This window comes from Lepisma saccharinum, chromosome 17 (genome assembly GCF_977018435.1).
Source record: "Lepisma saccharinum chromosome 17, izLepSacc3.1, whole genome shotgun sequence".
Classification (NCBI taxonomy): domain Eukaryota; kingdom Metazoa; phylum Arthropoda; class Insecta; order Zygentoma; family Lepismatidae; genus Lepisma; species Lepisma saccharinum.
The window spans coordinates 56980300-57005667 of NC_139245.1; the positions used below are offsets into that span (position 1 = coordinate 56980300).

Sequence of the window (25368 nt, forward strand, 5' to 3'; positions counted from 1 at the left end):
GCATAAGCTCAATTTATCCTCGGATATGCTAATTGGGACTGGAACTACAGTTTAAAGTGGGATCCAAAGCAATGAGCATTATACCCGAAGACCGACAACACGACAGACCCGTAAAGCAACAGAACAAGACTATAATAAATACGCGAGACTTTGGTAAACTATATTTTATAATATTGAAAAACCAAAATTCCTTACTGTGCGATTTATTCGAACTTAGCAAGCAGATAAATAGTTAATTATTTAGAGATAGCTAAATTATCGTAATTGCAAAGTAGATTCATTAATAGCATTTGTGAAGCTGTGCACAGTAGCTGCATACTTTCAGGCTAGATTTGTTTTTCGATGGTTTGTAGGGAAAGGTCAAAGTCAAAACTTCATATTTTTTTACTCAATCGAAGGAATGAACTGTTCCATAAGTTTCCAAAGTTCCAACTCAGATTTTTATGCCATATGACGCACAACGTAAAAATATTGACTAAAATGTCCCCTTTCACAAATGTTTCTTGAACGAGATGTGTAAAGTTAATAACAAAACAGAAGACACAATTGTGAAAGGTATTCACTCATCTGGTGGATCAAGCAGAAGAGGTTCTTTAAAGATATAATGATAATTGAGAAATTAACGGAAATAACGAAGAAATCTAATGGCGGTGAGAGCATGAGATTGACAAGATGGTAGCGCTGCGAAGCACCGCGAAGGATGTGCGTGTGTGATATGTTGACAAACCCTTTCTTTGCATCAAAATACACAGAGATGCATCAAAGAGTGTTTAGAGAAGTTGCTCCGTCTAATGGATTAGAATACACCGATTAAGAACATCAGACACGACTATTTTGACAAAAATGCACGTTTAACTGTCAGTTGATGTGCCAAAAGTACACCAACAATAATTTGATGAATTTTGATTTCTGCGTGTAGAAATGAATATTTCTTCACTCCTACAGTTATCAGTAGTAATTTCTCTAATTTGGTATTCCGATCGTCGCAAGGCTTCAGGGATAAAGATTCCAAATAGTTATATTGGACTTCAGCCCCGTAGCTAGATATTTTGGCGCCTGCAGTATTATGGTTTGCCCCCTCCCCCAACAACAAAGTGCGTCGCGCTACGACGCCAGGGTTCCCGGATTCGAATCCCGGCCTAGTTTGTGAGTGTCCATTCATCAATTTCATCATGACATCACTCATCCCCATCTTAGCAAATTAGCCAAAAGTGGCTCAAAAAGCGAAGTAAAATAAAGCAAATCAATCAACCAACAACAAAACATGACAATTTATATGCACCTTCAATATTTTATTTTTGTACCATGGTTCGGAATATTTAGATGCTACACTTTAGAAATGAGGAAACAAAGAAAAACTCATTAAAAATAAGATAGGCTAGCACAGCACGCTACGACGCCAAGGGTAGCGGGTTGCAATTCTTCCCTGGGCATGGCTGTTCTTTGTGTGTGAAATTTTATCATACCATCACTCATCATCATCTTCTGCCAAAGTGGCAGAAAAGCGAAGTGAAATAAACAAAATCTAACAAAGTATATTGTTTATATGAGAGATTCGTATTTTGCATTTCTCATGTTAAAAAAGTTTAGCATATTTAAGAATATATCAGTCATTTCATAGCGTCTGAAGAAAATCTTTAAAAACATACAATTACTACTACTTTGCGATACAGAATTCCAAATGGAAAATTCTCCGTCGCATATTCTGATTTTGTTCTAAATAATAATAAAAATAATAAAGTTTGAATGGCGTCCGTAGCCTACCTCTCCGCTACGGGCCTAACAAGCTTTCCTCCCTTCACATGGGTAACATTTCTTGGGCACTACAAACAGGTACGTATTTTGGGGGTCGGATTCCGAACTAAGTGTCTCAGTAGTAGTAGTAGTAATAATAATAATGTTTAAATTAAAATAATTAAATTAAATTAATACTAATTAAAATATATATTAACACTGTATTATTATTATTATTACATGAATAGGTAAAAAGACTGAATAAGAATACATGATGGCGTATATTCATTATCTAGCTTACCTGTAGTTAAGATCGGCATAATTTGCATAAAGCAAGTGCCCTGCCAAAAAAAATAATGTCAAATAGATAAAGAATTGAATATAGATTGAATTCAGAAAGGATATTAGATCCAGTTGGTGAAAAGTAAAGTCCCTGATTAATATTTTATGCATATCATAAATAGTAGAGTGTAAGCATAAATCTTTGGTATTGTCCTTCAAAGCCATATGATTCCAATATGTTCCTTGCCTTGCAATGAGTTCAGAGAAAATCATAACGATCGATTATACAATAAATGCTAAATAAGTATATTTTCATTAATTAATTTCAGTACCTGCTAAGTCTTTCTGGGAGGGCGGATCCCTGGAACCCCCGCTAAATACGTCCTTCACTACAAAAGTTCCTGAGCTACACACTTACTTTGCTGTCCTGTAACATCAAGGGAATTCTTCCAACATTTCTTTCTGATTGACGAATAGGAAGTTTACATTGCGTGCAATTAAACTCCTCTTGAACTTGTGGACGAGATGTAACCGCATGCTATTTCTCAAGTGGCATTGGGAGAACAACTTCTTTGCATCGAGCTGGAAGCCCTGAGAAACAAGTGGATGTTTACGGTGGCTACTACAAACAAACAGATGCAAAGGTTAACTCCTAATTCACTCTTGACAACGCGGAAACTAGCAATCGCAGAAACAAACTAGATTGTGGTACTAACAAGTATCAAGGCTAAATTTGTGAGCGCAAAGAAAATAAAGCAAGTGATACAGAAACACGTAGGTATTTAGATACTTCTATGAGGGCAGTTGGGCAACGTCTGGCGCAAAGTGAAACTCCACTTCGAATTGCAATAAGAAGGGCTAGGATTTTCATGACAGCATATTTTTTTGGAAAGGGTGATGTGTTCCCTAAATATATACAAATTCATATTTTGAAGAAACTAATTAAATTAATGTGATTTTTAAGAGCATATTTAGGTATATTTAGCCATTACTACACGATACAGCATATTTTGATAGATTTTCGGTCATATTCAGCATATTTTCAGTTTTTCAAAGAATATACAGCCATTTTCGAAGTGGATTCGTTCTTACCTCCGCGTTCACGCAATATGAATGTTCTTTACAATTATACGTCCCAGTTTATTTCCTGAAAAATGTTGCTTATTGTTGAATTTCTTCGAAGTGTAGATCAGTGCTTATTTTCTGTAAAATTAACTACCTTCCTCCCCTATTGCAATGCAGTGTAAAAAATAGTCCTTGAGGTGAAGTGGGACAACAAGTGTCAACGAAAATGGGGAAAGTTTTTAAAAAAACAGAGGGTATCTCATACATTGTGATCCACTGCAAAAATTTAGAGAAACAAAATCCTCTTGATACTACAGAAAATGAGCCGAATGACAAAGTTTACTTTAAATATGATCCTCTTGTGTCAGCAAAAGTAGAAATAAGCTTTTATCGGTTTGCTGGCTGAGGGAATCATTTTTATTTGAAAAATTACAGAAAGTATTCATTGTTCATTGCAGCTCAGGGCTCATAAAGTGAACTAAAAATAGTATGTGGAAATATATCAGCATATGCTAACTATTGATGTTTGAAACAATTCAGTTGTAAGGGCATATTTTTCAAATTATAGTGTATATTTTTTTAAAAAAATTTAGGACATAAGAGCATTTCCTATTTTGCATAATTTGGTGATTTTTAGGTCATAAAAATCCTATCCGTAGTAATAAGTCTTACCAAACAATAAGAGCGCCCAATTCAGGAATTTACAGGTTTTAGATCATTGAAATTGAAATTGAAATTGAAATAGTGTTTTAGGTAGACGAAATCTCAACACTGTCGGTTTTTAAATGCGAAGTGACTTCGGTTTCGATCAGCGATCGGAGTTGTAAAATTTCGGCGTTGACCTATCAACCTGCGACAATTCATAAGATAGCCGAAATAAATTACTAAGAAGAAAGAAGGAAAAAACAGAAAAAAGAAAAGAACTAAAAATAATTTTGAAAAATGAAAAAAAATCTAAACTACTTTCACACTTAATCTGAATCCCCAAACTAAAATTATTTTTCACCCTCACTCTTAAATAACTTTATTCTAGTTCATCCACTTTATTTTACTTAATTTAATGAACCCAATAAATGTCATTCACAGACGCAACCATTTACAGTAATTCGTATGATGTATTATTCATTAAACAGGACATCCATATAAGAATAACCAAAATAAATCTAAACACACATTTCTACAACAAACAAAACTAAACTCCGATACTTAGCTCATAATCTCAAGTCTCAATTTAAAATTAAAATTAAGATAAAATAATAATAGGCAGTAGTAACTGTATGTATAACCGACCTGTTTCTGGATTCCAGAATAGGCCAGGAATAATTGCATTTGTAACATATTGTATCTACATGTAAGCTCAAATAAACTTTGTGAAAAAATAAGCGGGGGAACCGTAATTCAAAGAAAACTGACGCCCTGGTTTATATTTAAAGGCACCAGGGCATAAAGTGCATACCCCTGAATGTATGCGGGAGGAGGCGGGCTCGTCAAGGGGTTCCTCCTCTTTATGTATAGTAACGAACTGCAGACCGGTACGGAAAACCAAGTAACAGCGGCGATGGAATGAGAAAAAGCAGTTTGACATGCTTTGGTCCTCAAAGGACTCTTGTGCCACTGGGTTTAGCATTAGATGATCATGCCTTCTCGAAGAGCAAAGTAATATCCAATATTTCATGTACATGTTGTTTCTATCGTTAAAAAGAACGGCTCCCTACAAAAAATGTTATTTTATCATGAATAACTTTTGAAATAAAAATAAATAATTTGGCTAATTACATCATTAGCCTAGATAAACTTTGTGAAACTAAACTGTAGAACACAGTCTAATAGCCCATTACCTTATATTTTCATGTTTTATTCAAATTAAGATATTAGTAATTACTTAGTATGTACTTTTAAAACGCATTACCTTATTATTAAAGACGCATATTACTCATTGCTTGAGTCGCTCACTTGCTTATTCTCATGTTCCATTATTTTATATAAGATAATTTTATTATTTTCTTTTAAAATCCTTAGGAAAATATTTGGACCTAAAAGGGATGAGGAGACAGGCGAGTGGAGAAAGTTGCATAATTTAGAACTACATAATTTGTATTCATGTCCAGATATTATTAGAATGATTAAATAAAGACGACTTAGGTGGGCAGGCCATGTGGCACGAATGGGAGAGGAAATAAAGAGTTTACAGGATTCTTCTTGGGAAACCTGTAGGAAGGCCAAGATGAAGATTGAGAGATAACGTTGAGATTGACCTAAAGAAATAGGTAAGGATGGAAAAGATTGGATTCATCTTGCCCTGGATAGGGATAGATGGAAGGCCTGTGTTGCTGTAGCCATAAACCTTCGGGTTTAAGAAGGCTAGAGAGATGGTTAGTTAATCCATTATTTTACTTGGCGTATAAAGGCTGGCTCAAGGCACTCAGATGTCAAGCAGCTCTCCCACGTAGTATAACGAGGAAACTGCATTATTGCAGACCAACGAGACTGGGCGACATGATTGACAAGGCTCCGATCAATGTATCCATTGAACCAATTATTAATCAACATTTGCTAAATATTTCGGACACAATCTTTACTCAATCCAACCAGACCATTGAATTTGTCCTGAAACTACAATAAAGCTGGTTGGCTGCCACAGTATGAGCAGATTCGACTAAGCCTTTGCCTAATCCTAAAATGACTTCTGTAATAAAAGAGATTACGGCGGAGTCTAAGAAGACGCCTGCTGATCGCAGATAACTAAATATTATCTACGTCTCTAAGACACTCCATCAAGATAATTTATGCTTTTCGTTCTTGTGAAAAGCTATTTTTGTTTTATTATTACGTCTTGACGCATATCTGGGTGTTAAAAACTCTGTACATTCGAGGAAAGGGGATTTTTCATTACTCAAAAGATTGGTAGTTGTCACAGCCTGATTATCTTCGTACGTCAGCATTGTTGTTCCTTCTTGAAAATTTATTCTTGAATGGTGGTTAATAAGCGGGTGGTTGTGTGTGTTTCTTCTGTATTTCAAAGGTTTACAACCCATCCATATCTATCTATGTCTGAAGATAAGCAACTTAAAATAATTCAAAATGTAAATCCCTATAGTGATTACAGTTCCCAAGATAGCAACAAAGGATTTCATGTTAACTCTCGCACACACCCGTCATAGAGAACTGCCTCTTTTCTATGGCATAATTAAGGGCAGCGACAAGGGTTGGCCGTAAGTTCATTTCATGCACATACAGGCTAATCGGGACTGGACCTATACTTTAAATGCGCATAAAAGTCGACCGAAAAAAAAATTACCAAAACTCAAGATTTACTATATAAATCAGTACTAGTTATTTAAATATTTTTTTTACATTTACAAAATCACTACGCGTTGAACTTGCATAGAAATTTTGACAGTCTCAAGGATGAGCAACGTTTACAAAGTATTTCTTTTTTATAAAGCTTTTCCCAAAGCTTTGTGGCCGCGGTGGCTCAGTCGGTAACGCGTCTGACTACCATGCTCAAGGTCCCGGGTTCGATCCCCGGCCGGTTCAAATCCGGGAACTTTTCTAACGGTGGAAGCGGCCCCGGCGCCTACCCAGCGTCGAATAACATGGGTACCTGGGGGAAACCCTGGGGGTAAAGGCGGTCAGGGGCGTGATGCTGATCACATCACCCCCACTCACGACCGGATCAAGAAAGTGTGGGGCGTTACCCCCACACCCCCTATACGCCTTCATGGCGTGGTGCTATGCACAGGGGAACACTTTACCTTTTTAAAGCTTTTCCCAAAGTATTTCTAAATCATATACGTAGACATCTTGCCCGGAATTACATCTATTTCTACTAGAAAATCTCTATTCGGCACCTTCCCTGGTGGTTGGTGCAACACTTAGCATTGTATGATTGGGAATTAAGCGTCCTGAATCCGAATCACAAACCAGAAATTATTCTTTTTTTTACAAAAGTATTTTATTTTCATGAACTCGAACACTCCGCTATGTATGATTTGAATAGTTTGTTTCTCAATATGCTATGGTGATTTAAATTTGAAAACCTAAACGGTAGTGAAGTCTAAAGGAGCTTTCAGACCGAAGTGACAGGCGACAAGTAACACGGGTCCCATCCAGTTTGCAGAAATACATTCATACACAGGGATATGGGCGTCCGGAAGAGGGGGAAAGGGGGGCCGTGCCCCTTGGAAAATGAGAGTCAACAAAAGATTATATATTTCACACATATAATTTCGTTTCAGCCACAATAATATGTGTTAATTAATGCACGAATATGATAAATTCAAATTTAAGCAATGTTTTTTGAGGGAACATTTGGGGAAAATGAGGCTCATTTGCTCCCTGGAAAAAAGTACCTTCCTTGCCCTCCCTGGAAAGAATCCTGCTGACGTCTATGCACAGGGACCAACAGACCGAGAAGAAACGAAGCACGTTATTGGCAAAACGGGCCAGTCCAAACGAGAAGCGACAAGTGCACCTTGTCGCATCAGCCCGGTACGAAAGGTTGTATTTACAACTTCTGAAGGAAAGGAAAAGGAAGAAAAAAAACCCTGGAATCTCTCCATTAAATATGATCCACTTGGGGAGTAAAGACTGTCGCAACATGCTTCAACGTCGAATCAGTACTCTGGGCCTCCCGATGGCGCAATGGTATTGTCGTCGCCTTGTCATCAAGGGGTCCTGAGTTCGATACCCGGTAGAGGCACACAGTGGTTCGGATCCTACTTTAAACTGTAGGTCCAGTCCCGATTAGCCTCACTGTTCTCAATCAATCAGTACTCTGAAATGTGCCAACTTACGGATTTCTACGATCAATTGCGATTATGAATAAGAATGACAGTAATCTAATTGAGTATTGTCAATTCTTGCATTCGCTTCATACATTAACGAAAACAATGGTCAATTCCATGTAACAAATCTGGCACGAAAAAAAATAGTTCGCAAAATCCCTGTAAAGTTCCCCCGCCAAGTAATCAACTAGCTAAGATTAGCTGCAATTCCTCAACAACTGCAATCAACATATTAAAATGGAACACGCAAATTTTATGGCCTGCAGTGGTCGGTCCACCTTCAATTTATGACCAAAGCGTGCGCCTGCGAAAATGCCGCATTTGCAGAAGTGCGCTCAGCACGGACAACACTGCATGGAGGGATACATATTCCCCCATGTGCTTCCTACTTGTACGTATGCAACTAACTCTCTAGCCTTCTTAAACCCGAAGGTTTATGGCTGCAGCAACACAAGCCTTCCATCTGAGCAAGATCAATCCAATCGTTTCCATTCTTACCGATTTCCTTTAGATCCATCTCAACCTTATCCTCCACATTCGTCTTGGTCTTCCTACTGGTCTCTTACTATCAGGTTTCCCAACAAGAATCCTGCAAACTCTTCTTTCCTCTCCCATTCGTGCCACGTGGCCTGTCCACCTAAGTCTTCTTGATTTAATTATTCTAATAATATCTGGATATGAATACAAATTATGTAGTTTCTAAATTATGTAACCTTCTCCACTCACCTGTCTCTTCATCCCTTTTAGGTCCAAATATTTTCCTAAGGATTTTATTTTCAAATATTTTAATTTATGTTCCCCTTCTAGTGCAATAGTTTCAAAATTGTTTGTACTACATTATTTAGTGATCAAATTCAGAGCAACATTTAAGTTGCCTGCTCATTTCATTTATTAGAGCTCATTGCATGTTGACGAATTATTATGTATACACAGTCAAACAAACACTGTCCGTTTGAAACATGGCTCACGTCAAAACCTCCATAATGAGAATCGATTGGCCTCCCCGGTGGCACAGTGGAAGCGTCTTTGCTTTGTAATCAAGGGGTCGCGGTTCGATACCCGGTGGAGGCACCTAGTGGTTTGGATCCCACTTGAAACTATAGGTCCAATCCCAATTATCCTTACTGTGCATAAAGTGAACTTAAATCACCAAATCAATCAATCAAACAGAATCGATTAACGAATGAGTAACACCGCTCACGTTGTTATTGCCATATCGGAAACAAAAGAAGCTCTTGACGAATCTTCCCTATCCACTAAATCGCATATTTTATTGTTATCTATCGTTCCTTTAGGTGATCAACAGAATATAATTCAGACATGCAGTTTACTGACTGCCCATGCATTGATTAATTGATTGATTGATTGATTTAGTTTACTTTACACCGTTTCTCAGACGCTTTTAGCTAATCACGAAGATGAGGATGAGTGAGGATATGATGAGATTGATGAAGGGACAATCGCAAAGAACACCCATGCTCAGTCCGGGATTCGAACCCGCGGCACCGTGGCACGATGTGCTAACCACTCCGTCACGGAGGCTGGCATCCGTTATGAAAGAATGGATTCGAGGTTTAACTTTATGTAAGCAATAGTTTTTCGTATTTATTATTATCCGATTCCCATCCGAGTGTAAAATGAAACAAACATCCTTAAACAAGAAGTCTAGGAATAACAACAATTGCTGTTACACATTAAAATCTCGATCCCACATATTTCAGAATTCCTTGCATAAATTCGTAGTGAGCGTTTGCACTTACATGTAACATAAAATGGCAGAAAAATTAATTTCATAAAATAATGTAGTTTCAACTTTTCATTTCTCACTCTTCCTTAATTAGTTATTTGTAGTTTTGAAAAGTGAAAAGACTGCATGCATATGAGAACACACGCTGCAGTGCGGTGATGTAACTGAGAATGTGTCACAGTTTGAATAATTACATTTTGCAATTAAAATTTTACATCCATTGTCAATTGTCAAGATTAGACATATTTACTGCCAAGTCAATCAGTATAATTGCTTTCAGCCATCGTGTGTAAGGTAAATGGACATTCATTGCCTCCTTAACCGTGATCGTAGTCTCCTGTAACTCGTAGTTTGCGTCAACAAAGAGTGATCGTTTTTCACGAAGACTATCGCTTATGCTACCGTGAACGCTACACTTGTGCAAATAAACATGAAGCCATTCCCTCGTCCGAGAGCCACGTCAAGAGCGAACGCAACGAAAGTGATGGAAGTGCCAAGGTGAAAATCTTGCATCTCAGTTTTATTTGAAAAATAAGTTTTTAGAGGAAAAGTTTAAAGAAAAGATGTTTCACGTCAGGATCTTTATAGGCTGTTACAGTCACAAGATTAATATTCTTTATTTTATATATTTCGAGACGAGTATTTACAACTTGGTACAAGACCGAGACAGTCGTTTACAACTCGAGATAAGATCGATAACACTGGGTGTTTCATAAATAATTGAGGGGTTACAAAAAATTATTGCAAGTAAAGAAGTGTATTGAACATACGTTACTGAAGCCAGTCCAGAATGGACGAGGAACGCAAACAGTTTTTTTGTACACCTACAAATGTCCAATGTGTGCACCACGAGTGACACGGCACACATCGACACGACAGTCTAGTTCTTGTCACACTCGCATCAACATGGGCCTGTCGATAGTGTCTATTGCTGCGATATCAAGCGGCATCGGTGTGACGAATACCCTGTCTTTGATGAAACCGCACAAAAAGAAGTCTCACGGTGTAAGATCCGGTGATTTTGGGGACCAACACATTTTACAAAACACTGAGTGATGTGGGTGATTTGAGTGTCACCTAGCGGCAGGGATATGAACTCTCAGATTAACAAAACATACACGCACAAACTGTTCAATAGCTTACTTGTAATACATTTTTGTAACACCTTATTTATGAAACACCCGGTATATCTATTTCCTGTTAACTCGTGTTTACGCCCCCAAACCTTGCAGATACTTGCGCATGGCAGACAAGATTAATTTACAGCGACAGAATATTACAAATGCTTCCGTTTGCACTACTGATTTAAAAAGGAATCCCCTTCGCAGATAACTCAAGACGAAAAATGCCTTCACGAATTCACATCCACTCTTCAGCATTAGCATAATACTTTTGTTATGGCTTCTCGGTCTCGTAAGCAAACGTTTCCTGCTCCCAACGTGGAACGGAGAAAACAGGACTCGGACTGAATATAATCGCATCGCGAATTCCGGATGCCTCCATTCACAGAAGCGTTAATGATAACGGTACGTTAGTTCGAATGGTGTCACCAGTCACTGAAGCGTTTCTCTTCCTGCAAGCTTCGCTGCAATGCTTTCATCAGGCGTAGGAGGCGGCAGGAACCGAAGGAAGATATTTGTGCATTGGCTATTCAACAATCGTCCTAGAAGCTATTCATACAGAAAACAAGACCAAACTCGAAATGTTAATACATAAAAGTTCAGACTGCAAACTACAACAAATTGAACATTTCATTTCCAGCAATCGTATGGAAACTTCCACGCATACGTTCACGAAAAGTAATTTAAAATTAAACTTATTAAAGTCACGACTTTTCTGTGCATTTAACTCGTTAACGGTTAGGCCGTCCTTACAATATGATTGTCAAATATGATATCCATAAAATTTCAAAAGTAATACATTGCTAATAGAAAATGTTCAACGCAAGTTTCGTACATTTATATATAATAACTTTCAAATGTATCATCTCTATTATGAATACAGTAACCAAAGTAAAAAACTTAAATTATGTAACCTTCAATGCGGAAGGAATAGATACATTGCCATCAGTTTATAGAAAATATCTTAACAGGTGTAATAGATTGTAAAACAAATCTGGGAAAATTATGTGTAAAAGTGCCTCATTCTAATACCAGATTGATTGATTGGTTGTTTAAGTCCACTTTATGCACAGGAAGGCTAATCGAAACTGGATCTAGTTTAAAGTGGAATCCGAACCACTGTGCCATGTGCCTCCACCGGTTATCGAACCCGGGACCCCTTCATTACAAAGCGACGACGTTACCACTACACCATCCGGGAGGCCCTACATTATAATACATTATATACCAGAAGACATTATAATGTAATTGCAACTATACTGTCTTGAAATCCAACTCTTGGATGGATCAATTGGTAACGTTAGGTGGGTAATGTATAGATAGAAATGAAATTGGACAATAATGACACAAAGTTCAGCGAGTGGAAAATAAATGATTCAATTGTTGAAATGAAATTGAAATTCTGATCTGCATTGGCCTAATGTCGAAAAGATAACTTTTTCTTACGACTATCAATCAATCCACTTTGGGTTAGTTTTTTCCCTTTATTGTCTTCAGCAGATTGCTGATACGGAACCTTTAACGAAGGCCAGAACGCTCATTATCTCCCATTCGCTCTTAACTTTATGTTACAATTTAACTGCGCTAAATAAATCAACCTCTAATTTTTTACTCCACACCAACATTAAATCCGGCCTTGGAAATAGGTGCGTTGCAAGAAAACTTAGAATAATTAAAGTGTATTTGAAGCTACCATCTTCGTCTGTGCGTAGCCTCGCACGCGCACATCCTAACGTCTTTCTCTCACGGTATTTAGGAAAGAACATTTTGCAAGTAACGGTAATTTTAACGAAGTTACTTTTCAAAATTAGCAACTTTAACTCTTGTTAATAAAGTCCGAGGCCACGTTTCAACGCTACGACTCTTCGAAGAAAGACAATCACGCAGCACAGACTAACGATAGCCACTAATGAACTGATTTGGCAATTACTATAAACAAAGTACATGAATTCACTATAAATAACAGGGTAAATATCCGTTTGGTGTGACCGAAGAGGTCGCTTAAGAAAGTCAATCTGGTTGATATACACTTTTCAGATATCATACCAAAGTTTGCGACACTAAGACCAACTTTGGACCAAAGCATTTTCCTTGGAATTATTCTTAACATTTATGCCATGACGAGAATTTTACCACGTCAAGTGAAAAATCTTATGGCATTTCTAAATGACACATTTCCCTAGCATTGTTCGTAGCATAACCAATCAGATGCAAGCTCTAGATCACGAGTGCAGACGTAATGGCGGCCGAGTGAGATGCAAACAACGTATCACTTCACATTTTTAAAAGCCCATAACTATTCAATCGAGAGGAATGATGTACCTCGATGTGCCTTTCGTGCTGTATGTATTGTACATTGTAATCGAAAAAGCTAACTGAAATGTTACATGAAATACTACCGTGTAAAGTACTATCTGCTGTAAGATTTTTGGAAGCATTTACATAGCATTTATGCTAGCTAGAATGTTAAAGGAAATTCTTGCGTCTAAGGCAAGCCTTAGTCTGCCAGGTCTCGATTTTGCTGATGTCACGTCTTGAAGGTTTGTCCTTGTCTCGATTTTTACAAGACCGTCTCGATCTTCCAAATCTCGAATTTCGAGGAAACTGGCTCGCCTAAGCACCAACCCCACTTATTAAGAAATAAATCGCAACGTATCCATCCAAGGCACAAAGAAAGTAACGTTTGCCTCGCGGACATTTGCAGAGCAATTAGCACAGTCATTGCCAAGGTCGCGGGGAAAACTAAAAATACGAACGAGGAGTTGCAACTAAATTAGCTTCTGGCGCTTCCGTCCGACGCCTGATCAATACAAGGCAACAAACAAGCCAGGTAGGCACAAAGTTTTTTTTTCCTTCGCTAGACTTGTGTGTTTGCCCAAATAAGCGAAACAATTTTCCGCACGCACTCGTCATCTGTGCAGCAAAACGCTCGCATGTCCTTGAACGATGTTGAGGCCTGGCCTAGTTTTGGATACCAACACAAGAAAGTTTGTCACTAATGCGAATGTTAAGTTTATTTTCCCCGATACAAGACCGTACACTTCATCCACTCTTACAAAATCGCTAAACTCTCATTTAGAGTATACTCTGTCCCGGCTATCTCTGGAGAAAAGCCGCGCATGGTGGCAGAGAAGGTGCAGGGTCGAGTGCGCAGAGCGCTGGTAACTGCAGTCCCTCCTCCCTTCCACGCAATCTCATTCCCTCTCACGTGTTCGTTGGTGAAGCGTCTCGGGTCACTACATGCGCAGAGACTGTTTCCGTTTGCTTGCTCGAGAGATATCAGGGATAGAGTAGAATTGTTACGTAAACAGCCGACTTTATTGTGTTGTAATAAAAATCATCAAAAGATAACTTTAACCCTACTCAAGTAATTACAATATAGGATATGCTAACTGCAATAACTATACAAATAAGTGAAAGATAATTTGATTTTGCACTGGGAGAAATCGTCGTCACATACTATAACTTATTACATGTCACTACGTGTATGCGGCATCTATACGACGCACGGTTTTAGAAGTGATATCGGGCGGAGCCACGCAGAGGGTGTGCGTGGCGACCAGCCAATGGCAGGAGTGCAACGTTGTACAGTTACGAAACTGCGGCGCACGAGTTATACACAGTGTTCTGCATTTTTCTTGCGCGCAAGAAGTTTTCCTAAAACTCGCCACTTTAAGGTTCATCATAAGATGGGAAAAGACATTTTGAACCTGGCTGTCCAAGTCCCATGAATTTCCGTCGCCTACAGCCGGAGTTATCGTTTCTCGAAGAAACATGGGAAACAACACGTCTCCACACACACACACACACACACCCACACACAGTGACCCTTTCGTTTGCCTTCCGTGTTCCGTCCTTTGTTTTTTTCGTTGCCACCGTGTTGGTAAAGCTATGGGTGTCAAATTCGGCTGAATATGTACAATGACCTATCATTGTCTTGTGTGTTCACAAACATTACGAGTCTGGGTCATTTTTGAGTTCAGCGCTTTCATAACAAGGGCGGTGTGAGATAATTTTACTCGTACGGCATGAAGAACAGTTGTGAGAGGATTCAATTCAGCCCTTATTGATTGATTTATTTTACTTCGCTTTTTCTGCCACTTTTGGCTAATTTACGAAAATGGGGATGAGTGATATGATGAATTGATGAATGGACACTCACAAATATCCATGCTCGGGCCGGGATTCGAATCCGTGACTCCTGGCGTTGTAGCGCGTTCTGCAATACAGCCCTTATGCTCGATAGTTGTGCAATAGCTTGTGTATTGCGTGAGTGTTATTTAATAATGTCGCGCCGGCGTGATTGTGGAGTGGTTAGCATATCTCTTTAGGACGGCAGGAGTCCCGGTTCGAATCCTGGCCTGGATGTTTATGAACGTCCCTTCATCAATTTCATTATATCATCACTCATTCCCATCTTCGCAATTAGCCAAAAGTGACAGAAAAGCAAAGTGAAATAAAGCAAATCAAATCAAATTAATAATGTCGCTCTCGAAACCTAGTACGTACCAGTAGCACAGGCACCAAGGGTACTCGTATTACGTTCACATGACAGAAATCTTAGTTTTAAATCTTATTCTTACTTCAAGGAATTGGCGTTTCCAAGACGTGCGTGCTGAAACAGCGTTTTCTCAGAGTCTAGAACTTACGGCTAAAGCGTGTGGTGTATGTGTGCATACTGTGGTGCGCATTATAAAACAGTATCTACCACAGAAATCGTTGAACCACTATTCAAATCTCCTGGGAAACATGCCAGAAATCAGAAACGAGAGCGATGATGATGGCCTTGCAGTTCCTCTACAATAAATAAAATACCTTCAAACTTCTTTCAGGTACGAGTTTCTCTTATATGCTGCAGTGATATAATCCTCTGTAGAATTCTTCACTATATATTTCATTGTACTCAAATATCACGTGCATGCATTATACCCATAAAAAGCTGAATATTGGACACAGCAAATTCTCTGTTTCCCTTCTGCTAGTAGTAAGTTTGGCAACAGCGCGACAGCACTGGCTGTGTATTGGCTGAACTCATGTTCCTTCTAAAAGCGTGCGCCGTATAGAAATGTTAGAACTATACCGCGTTTGTTACAACCTGTCCCCTTTCCCGCGCTAGGGAGCGCTCGACAGTTTCGGTGCCAATGAGAAACGAGGAAAAAATCGTCTGCTGGGCAGCGAGGAGCGAATAGAAGCCAGAAGAGAGGCGCTTACGTAGACGCTGTTGCGACGTTGCGTATTTTAATTGGCTGCCTGGCTTTGACTTTCCCCAGCACCGAGAAAAGCCAGGGAGCAACTAGCGCGGGAACCGGGACAGGTTGTAACAAACGCGGTATAGATCGGGATGGAAATTTCCCCCACTTACGACTCTGCTCTCGTGCTCAACAAAAGTCAGGGATTACGAAATTTCTGCATTGAAAGTGCATAATTGTTGAAAATTGTTCTAAAATGTTAGTCCTTTATTCCAATCAGGTCAATCTCGTGTAATGAAAATTATTATGGCCCTGTCAAAATTTTTCCGGATATTTTTTTCTGGGCGCAGGTGATTTGTCGTAAGTAATGCTTGTATGAAATAAGGGGCATGTTCCTTTGTTTCAATTCATGTATTCTTCCACAGGAAACAGATGTGAAGAGATCATGAAGGAAAACTAGCATTCAAGGATGATACCGTACAAGGCAAGAAAACCTTGTCTCAGAAATTAATGAAACAGAATGATGTTGGTTGATGTTTCCTCGTGTGCAGATATAAGACGCTTCTGCCAAATAACCTTCAATTCCAGTTTCATACACGCTGGCAATTTACTGTTAAGTATACGTATATTACAATACACTAACTTTCCATCATTTTTCATTCTATACAAGATTTATGTTCAACTATATTCTTGATATCACGATATTCAAACTCTGAAGAAACAGTACAGGTGTATTTCACCTACGTCACTGTTGCATTGTGACTTGGAGGAACCATGATTAAGGCCATTTCTTATAAGCTTATTGATTTGGTTTATTTTATATAGCTTTTCTGCCACTTTTGTCTAATTGCGAAGATGAGGATGAGTGAAGATATGATGAAACACCCATGCGCAAGCCGGGATACGAACCCGGGACCCCTGGCGTCGTAGCGCGATGTTCTAACCACTTCGTCACGGGGGCCGGCAGTTCTAAGCATACAGAATTCAAGCGGGCGGGTGGAGATACTAAACAGACATTCGTGATATAAAACAAACGTTCAGTTGGTGCAGACGTAACGAACACTACGTGGTGGATATTTCCTTGCAAGCGACACATAAAATTGGCCGTAAACATGGTGGCTATGCGCATGCTGACGTCACATGAAACCCCATGTTACGGTTTGATTACATAAGGAGTATGTGATTGTATTAGCGGGGGCGGGAGACGGATGCCCCAATCGACCCTGCCCCCAATAAATTAAGTATATAAATAAATGAACTATTACCCACAAATTACTTTTTTGTATAGTACTTAGGAATTTATTAAATGTTACTACCGCTAAAGATTTTGCTGGGAGAGGACACGTGGTGTTTCTGAAAGGAATGATTACGTACGAGTCAAGACAACTAGGTATAGCCATATAGAAAGTTTCTGTCCTCTTTACATCAACCTCTATGTTCGACAGTTTTTTTCTCTTTTTGGTGGAAAATGTTTAGCAACATTTTTGAGGATCAACGTTCCTCCATAAGGAATCAAACCTGGGGTCCCCAATTTCACAATTTGTGAAGAAACAGTACACCTAGTTATACAGTGCGTGCATTAGCAAAGGCTAATGATGCTTGAGAATCAACTTCAAGCAAAATAGTGAGGTAGTGGAATAACCGCGAGAGAGCACAACCGCGAAACGCAACACAGAATTAAACGCGACAGGAATAACAACGAAACGGATTAAGCGCGAAAGGAATTAGAGCGAAACTGTGTAAGCGCGAACGGAACAAGAGCAAAGGAGAAAGAGCGAAAAGATTAAGCGCGAAACGGATTAAACGCGAACGTAATAACCGCGAAGGAATAACCGTGCAAGGCACAACCGCCAAACTGATTAACCGCGGAAACAACGTGGAAAATGGGTAAAACTTATAATGAAGTCCTAGCAAATGATCCGAGCGTTGATATAAACAGTCTGTCACTTCAATCATTCAAAAGAGCCTTACTGGGTCAGCGGAGAAAGGAGTGAGTGGTTCGTCTATATAGTAATTAGTGAAACAATTTATGTTATCCAAAAATATATGTAATGCACAAGTATAATGCACAAATATATGTAATGCACAAAATGTATGTATCCTATGCCTCATTGGAACAATGTTCTGTGGCATCATTTCTTTAATAAATAAATAAAAAAATCCCTTTCGCGCTTATTCTCTTTCGCTCTTGTTCTAGCAACTCAATTTGTCAATACAGCGTATTCTGTAGGCCCCGTATGCACATACACCCTCCTGCCCTTCCCCATTACACACATATACGGTATACATAGGGCCTGTGTTGTTATATTCTCAATATTACACACAGTGTGTTCGTCTTGTCTATGGGCCGATATAGCGCGTGAACAACTTTAAACAACTCTTATAACACAAGTTCGTACTCGTTATGCAATATAAACATAATTGTCTACATGCTAAAGATATGTGTAAATAAGCGAGACGTATTGGTACGAAAATGCCGGCATCTGCGCCATGTCACAAGCTGTACTATCGTATTTGACAGCATATTCTATTGTCCTACGAGAAAAATTCTGAATCTGCACACGTATGTGACTGCATATGTTCGCCCCTTTGCTTCCCCATTCATTTTACTCGGTCGCTTTCACTGGATGTAATCCGGGAACAACAAAATAAAATTGTCACTTATATCCTTGGACACCTGGCCTCCTGTTGCTCAGGCACACATTTAGAAATATATTTCGGTGGGGGAGGGGTCCGAACAAGGTCTCCGATATAATAATATAAATGATTAAATTAATTAATAATGTATTGTTATTATTACATATATAACAGCACGTATTCATTATCTAACTTAGGTGAAGATAATTTCGAAAAAAAATATAAAAAAATAACTGCCCTGGCTAGGAAAGTAATGTCAAATGCATAAAGAATTAGATATTTATTGATTAACAAAAAAGTATGTTAAATCCAGTAGACAAAGTAAAGTTCCTGATTAATATTTTATGCATATTATTATAAGTAGCAGTGTGCATAAATTATCTTTGATAATGGCCTTCAAAACCTGTATGATCCAAATGTAATCCTTGCCTTCCAATAAGTTCGCAGATATAAATAACCGAGGCCGTTGACCCACTGCGCCCCCTCGAGACTTACTCTGATTTTTTTTTATCCACAGATCTGAATATTTTACTTAGCATAAAAGTGGTTCCAGCGTTAGGAAAGTACAAAAAACGGAGATATTTGATACCAAAGTGTGGCCCACGTAAGTAAATATATGCCATTTCGGAGTACTTTCGCAGCTTTATGTTAGCAAAATTTGTTTGTGTGCAACTTAAAATAGCGAAAGAACACGTCGAGAATAACTATCAATACCAAGCCTAGTAATCCTAACCTAGCCACGTAAAATTATAGCTGCTGTTGTGAAATGTTGTTTTGGGTGCTACATTCACTTGTGCGAAGGCTTCTGACTGTTCTGCTTGACACTAAAGTAACATGCTAAGGTAACAGACGTACTTTACTTCACAATAACACATTTCCATGAGCTAAAAATGACTGAAAACGTTCATAAGTAACAAAATCTTCATAAACCGTGCAAGATATTTCACTTTCTCTAGGGGGTAGAGTGAGATTATTTCCGTAACAGCTCTGGCCGTTCTGCGCTTGCACCTTGGGAGCGAGTCATAACTGCCGACGCCTCCAATCAAGAAGTGAACCGCTGACGGCATCTCTACTCTGCGCCTATAGCAAACTCTATTGCTCACGCTGTACATTGGTATTTAGGTTCGCTGGCTAGACTCGCGCAGTCAGCTGGAGATGTTCCGAATGCACGCGGACTCTACAGAAGGTCAAGGGTACCAAATTACCTTGGATTATACAAAAAATGTTAAAAAAAAAAGCATATAGTCATTATTCAATTTCAGTACTTAAGGCTTTCAGGAAGGGGGGGCGTCAGAACCCTCTGGACCCCCTCTAATACGTCCTTGCTGTTGCTGATATTCACATGGTTGTGTAAGCACTGGACGACGGAAAAAGGAAGGGTTGAAATGCTACCTGGATTGCAGAATCACACCAGTTTCCATGTAGGTGATGGTACAGGCCGATAACTCAGCGACTTGTTTTTGTTGCAAACAACAGAAAATAAGGGAGTGTAAGGCATAAATATAACCGGCCAGATGAGCGTTATTCTTAATAACTGCCACTTTCCTCTTTCTCTTATCAACCCAAACGACAAGAACTAATAGTGTTTACATGAAACTGAAAAACAAGCCACAATCCACCGATTTTTTGGTGTAACTGTAACCCTTTAAAAAGTCTTCTAACGTTTACATCCCGTGTGTCTAGAGAAAAGTTTATTCAAAAAACATACCAAATGTCAAAAGACATTTTAAAGTCTTAGAATGCCACCTGAGAATAATTTAGGAGTTAATGTTATTAAAGGGGTGTGATATGATGAGCTAGTATGACTCGGTAACTAACCTTCATTATTTTAAACTGGAATTATACAAGTATCAACATGGGCTCAGCCCTAGTTTTAAAGAAACGAAACGTGGGAACCGATCCTCGCGTACCTTTCTGCCACAGATGATGACCCATTTGTTTCCATTTACTTTCACAGGATGATCGACCCACGCTGAAATAAAGTGCGCAATAGAATCAGAAGCATGTCCACATCCGGATACGAAAGTCAACGACCCAATTGACGTGCCAGAAGCTAGCGTGCTATTGGCATTTCGCCTAACAGTCGCACTAGGCATTCAGAAACACTTTCCTTCCCACATGTTCCATACTGCACTCACAGTCAAGGTCACCATGCCCAAGACGTCACCAAAAGTACTCTCTGCATCTAATCTCTCTTAGTCATAGTTGGATCAACGTATTGCAACATTGTAACCGCAATCTTACCAGCGGTGAAAAAAAATAGTGTGTTTTGTTAGAAACCATATTTTCTAACTAGTATGTGTAACTACTAATCTAATTTATCTATTACCAATTTTTTCTACTACCATTTCGCCAACCGTTGCTGAATTTGACCACATTCGTTAAGTTAACGAAAATAAGAAAAAAAAATACTAAATACGCCATTATACTAGACAAATCAGAATTTCAAGAAGGATTCATACATATGAAAAAAATTGCAGCTTCGTCTAGTGTGCAACCGCGAAATACTTCATGAGTACTGATTGATTGATTTGTTGTTTTAAGTCCACTTTATGCACAGTAAGGATAATCGGGACTGGACATACAGTTTAAAGTGGGTTTAATTTGTCCCGGACATCAGAACAACTTCAGACACAAACAAATAAACCATATCATCATGTATCGTAAAAGAATCAACCTTTGTAAATCAAAATTAAATAAATAAAGAACACAAGAAAAACGGTGGAACCACAATTCCGAGGATACGGATTTTGGTTTTGATTTAAAGGCACCAGGACGATAAGCGCATACCCCTGAATGTATGCGGATAGAGGTTGGGCATCTTTCGGGGGTCCCCCCCCTTTTGTCCATTCATCAATTTCATCATCACTTATCTCCATCTTCGCAAATTAGCCAAAAGTGGCACAAAAAGCGAAGTAAAATAAATCAAATCAATAATAATTCTTTTCAACCCGAAACCAACCAAAACCAGTAGATATGCAAGGTGAAATAACAAAATACAAATTGAGGGAAAATCTTTGTTGCACTAGGCGCGGATCCATAGGAGAGGGGGGGGGGGAGCGTTCGCCCCTTCCAAATGCCTAGCCTAGATTTTCGCACACATTATATCTAATCTATATTTTATCTATGTAAGCTGTCCTTTATTTCATTCATCTAAAACATTGTGGATAGTCCTATTTTGTATATACTGTAATTCCAAATGTCAATTATCATAATTATTATTATTTATCCCTAATTCTGTATTGAGGTCGTCTGCCAATATCTAAATTTCAAACCAAAATTAAAATAAATAAATAACCATAACGCTTTTGGTATATTTTTAAGTTTTCTTGGATCAAAAGGGGCAACGTGATTGCAGAAAGTATCCTTGTTTTTTCTTCTCCCCACTTTTCGTCGTATTATTACAACGTTAAATTTATCACAACAGATATATAATAATGATATAAGAACATATTAAACATCCTTCACTTAACAGTGATACGGACCCAGTGTCCCTATTTTCAACCTGTGCAAGTTAATCAATGTAGAGTATGGAGTAGTGCTATAATATATTGTAATAGAATGAACTTCCGCAGGAAAATCGCCCCTCACAAATGATATTCTTGTATATGCCACTGGTTGTACTAAACAGAATCTTGGACGAAAATAACTTTAAAATAGCTGAATTTTAATATGTATTAAATTCCCACGATTTGGTAGGAAGGTCATCTAAAAATGTTGGACAATAAAATTGCGGCAAGAAGCGGAGACATGCTGATCAACCGCAGCCAAACAAAATGAAATTCTTTCGCGCGGTGCGTGACAATACTGCTCGCACAGGTTGAGAGTTTCCGTTCTCTCGTAGTTAAAAGTGATTACGTAACTGCCACTGCTTCACTGCCAGGGTTAAAAGCAGCGATGTGATTTACAAGGCGACGGTTTGTTTTAGGACTCTTGCAGAGGAGACCGATGTTTACAACGCGATGGCACTGCCGGAATTCGATTTGGGATTCCTTCCCTTCAACTGAGCAATCGTCTCATTCCATCGATGCTGTAACTCCACTTGATGAACAGATAGGCTAATCGGGACTGGACCTACAGTTTAGAATGAGATCCGAAACACTATGTGCCTCCACCGGGTAACGAACCCGGGAAAGGATGTTACCATCAGTCATCGGGGATTCACTGCATCTATGACATATTAACTCATTCAAACATATAAGGAGTCGATAACATAAATAAAGTTGAATGAATTACTATTCCAGCAGAACACCCAAACAAATAGAGTTATATTTCGGAAAATTGAACGTAAAACTACCTCACAATTTCATGTTTCAAATGCTGTCAGTTAATCCAAATTTCACGGCTTTCAAAAATTCCGAAAATTGAATTTTTATCCGAGAGGTCATACCTTTATGACTGATGTATTTAATGTACTTTCAAATATTTTTTTCCTTCTATGAGATGTGTGAAATTTAATAAAACTTAATAACTATTCATTTGACAATAGGCAATAGAAAATATGAAACAAAGGGAAAATGAGTTGGCCAAATATGTGCCAATATATTGTCAATGAAATAAGAGTTTAATATGTTTACTTAATAATAATACATATTAACATTGCTTATTACGCGTATTTCTACTGATTACAATATCGATGACTTGATCACCTAAAAATACTGGCGATGTCCATGCCAATTTCATCTACTGCTATTCATCACCACACGCGACTTGTTAAACATTCAACGTCATAATCGTGCCTTCTCTAGGATTTCATCCTAGGATCATCCCTGGCTTCGTAGCCACCACGGGCAACATTAGTGCCCTAAGCAAGAAAGAAAAATATGCGAAACTCAATCGGTTTCATTGATTGATTGATTTTGGTTATATTTTGTCACTTTTCTACCACTATTGGCTAATAGCGATCATAAATATGAGTAATGATACGATGAAATTAATGAAGGGACACTCGCAAACAACTCCCATGCCTAGACCGGGCAGGGATTCGAACCCAGGAGTCCTGGTGTCGCAGCGCGATTTGTTCTATACTCCGCCAAGAAAGTCGGCACAATCAATTTCATGTGTGTTCTTACATAATTCTAATCTATAGGAAACTGACAGCATTAAATAAACGAAGTATTGACACTTCAAGATTTCATTAGACGTCCGTGAGACACCAGAGAGGCAAGCGCCACGCCTCCAGCAAACTAGGGAAAGTAGGTAAATAAATTTGCTTTTAGCCGAAATATGCATTTTAGAAGTATTTTGGTGCACAAAAAATGCGATTGCCCCTCTAGAAATAGAATATTCCCCACCTCCCTCTGCCCACTCGTTTCTTTGGCGCCTTCACTCTCTTTGACAAGTACAGTCTACTTTGGTGACTGCGTCCAAGGGTGCCCGCAGGATTTCTTCTCAGATGGGGCAGAGATTTCATACTTTACCCTTCAGTCACACACACTTTTATTATTATTACTACTACTACTAGTTTACAAATCAAAATTCTTTGGTGTTGTATACAAGTTCAGACTAGTGTCTACTATTTAAATAGAAATTGGATTCGCCTTGCTTCCTTTCCAAAATCATTTATCACTTTGTTGATGAACAGCTCTATGCCCTTTTGTACTTTTTCACAATGCAAAGCTATCAAAACAGACCACTTACGGTCCTTCATGGTACCTCTGACTCATGTTTTTACATGCCGAACGCAGTGGCAGCGATTAGGGTGCGGGGTGAGGGGCGGCAGTTGTCCCCCACTTTTCGCATATTTTGCCCCCGCAATATTCTAAACCTTATCTACAGAGGGAAAGATACTGTCTTTGCCCCCCAGTTTTAGCACCTTGCCCCCGCCCCCCGGATTTGGAACCCAATCGGCGCCACTGTGCCGAAGGATACTGAAAAGGTAATAATTCAAAATGACGGTGTGTGAAATAACAAGGTCAGATACCGAACACACGAGAAATTTCAAAATATCTTATTTAAAAGTGGTTACTTTTTTATATTTTCTGCACTATTAGTGGTTGAAATTTCTTGAAATTAACAGTTTTCATTCCAGAAGTGAAAAAAAATTCATTTGAAGGGGAAATAGTGTGTAATTCACCGCATCGGAACTTTTCGAAAATTTTCCGACATGATCTGGAAATACAGATTTTTTTTCCGTCCCGAATGTCCGCATTATTAATATTCCGTTCCCAATTCAGTCTCGAGCAAACTTTCTCCGTCCCGCACACCCCTTAGTTACGGCATCAACATGATTCTAATGCCTCTTGTTATTTTGTTGGCCATGGCATTTAATTGCTGCAACTGACAACCTGTATATCGCAGAAAACAATATTCTGTGTAATAAAATTTTGATACAATTTCACTATTCGAATTTCATGAACTTTTCGCAGATATTGCAGGGCGAGAGGGGGACACTTGCGGGCGCCCTTCAATGCGTCCATTGCAACAAGGGTATTCCGCCCCATTCGCTTCTGGTATGTCGTTCTCATTTTTAGCGTCCTACTTATACGTAATGTATAGACCACCCGATGGGACGAACAGTGGAAGAATAGAACTTGAAACCGCTCCAATTCGAAATGACCTTGCACTGGAGCTTCAATCGATGTTTTGAAGTAAGGTTCCGTTCAGTCCTAACTGCACAGACGTACTACATTTGCAGTGCAAGAAAGGAATGTAAATGAATCTCTAAGTTAGCGATAAGCTTATATTTAATTCAAATGAACATCATATTTTATTTTCCAAAAGTGTCGTAAGAAGTTATTTCGAAAATTGTGTCTGGTACAGATTTGTGAATGGATCATTATCCACTCTTTTGTTTCACAGATTGA

At 38.8% G+C, this 25368-nt stretch overlaps 1 protein-coding gene across 1 annotated transcript in view; it reads right to left on the bottom strand.

Annotated features, from left to right (window-relative positions):
- LOC146001756 (uncharacterized) overlaps positions 1 to 25368 on the bottom strand; it is a 222365-nt gene that overhangs the window by 196137 nt on the left and 860 nt on the right. The gene's annotated exons all lie outside the window — the stretch shown is intronic.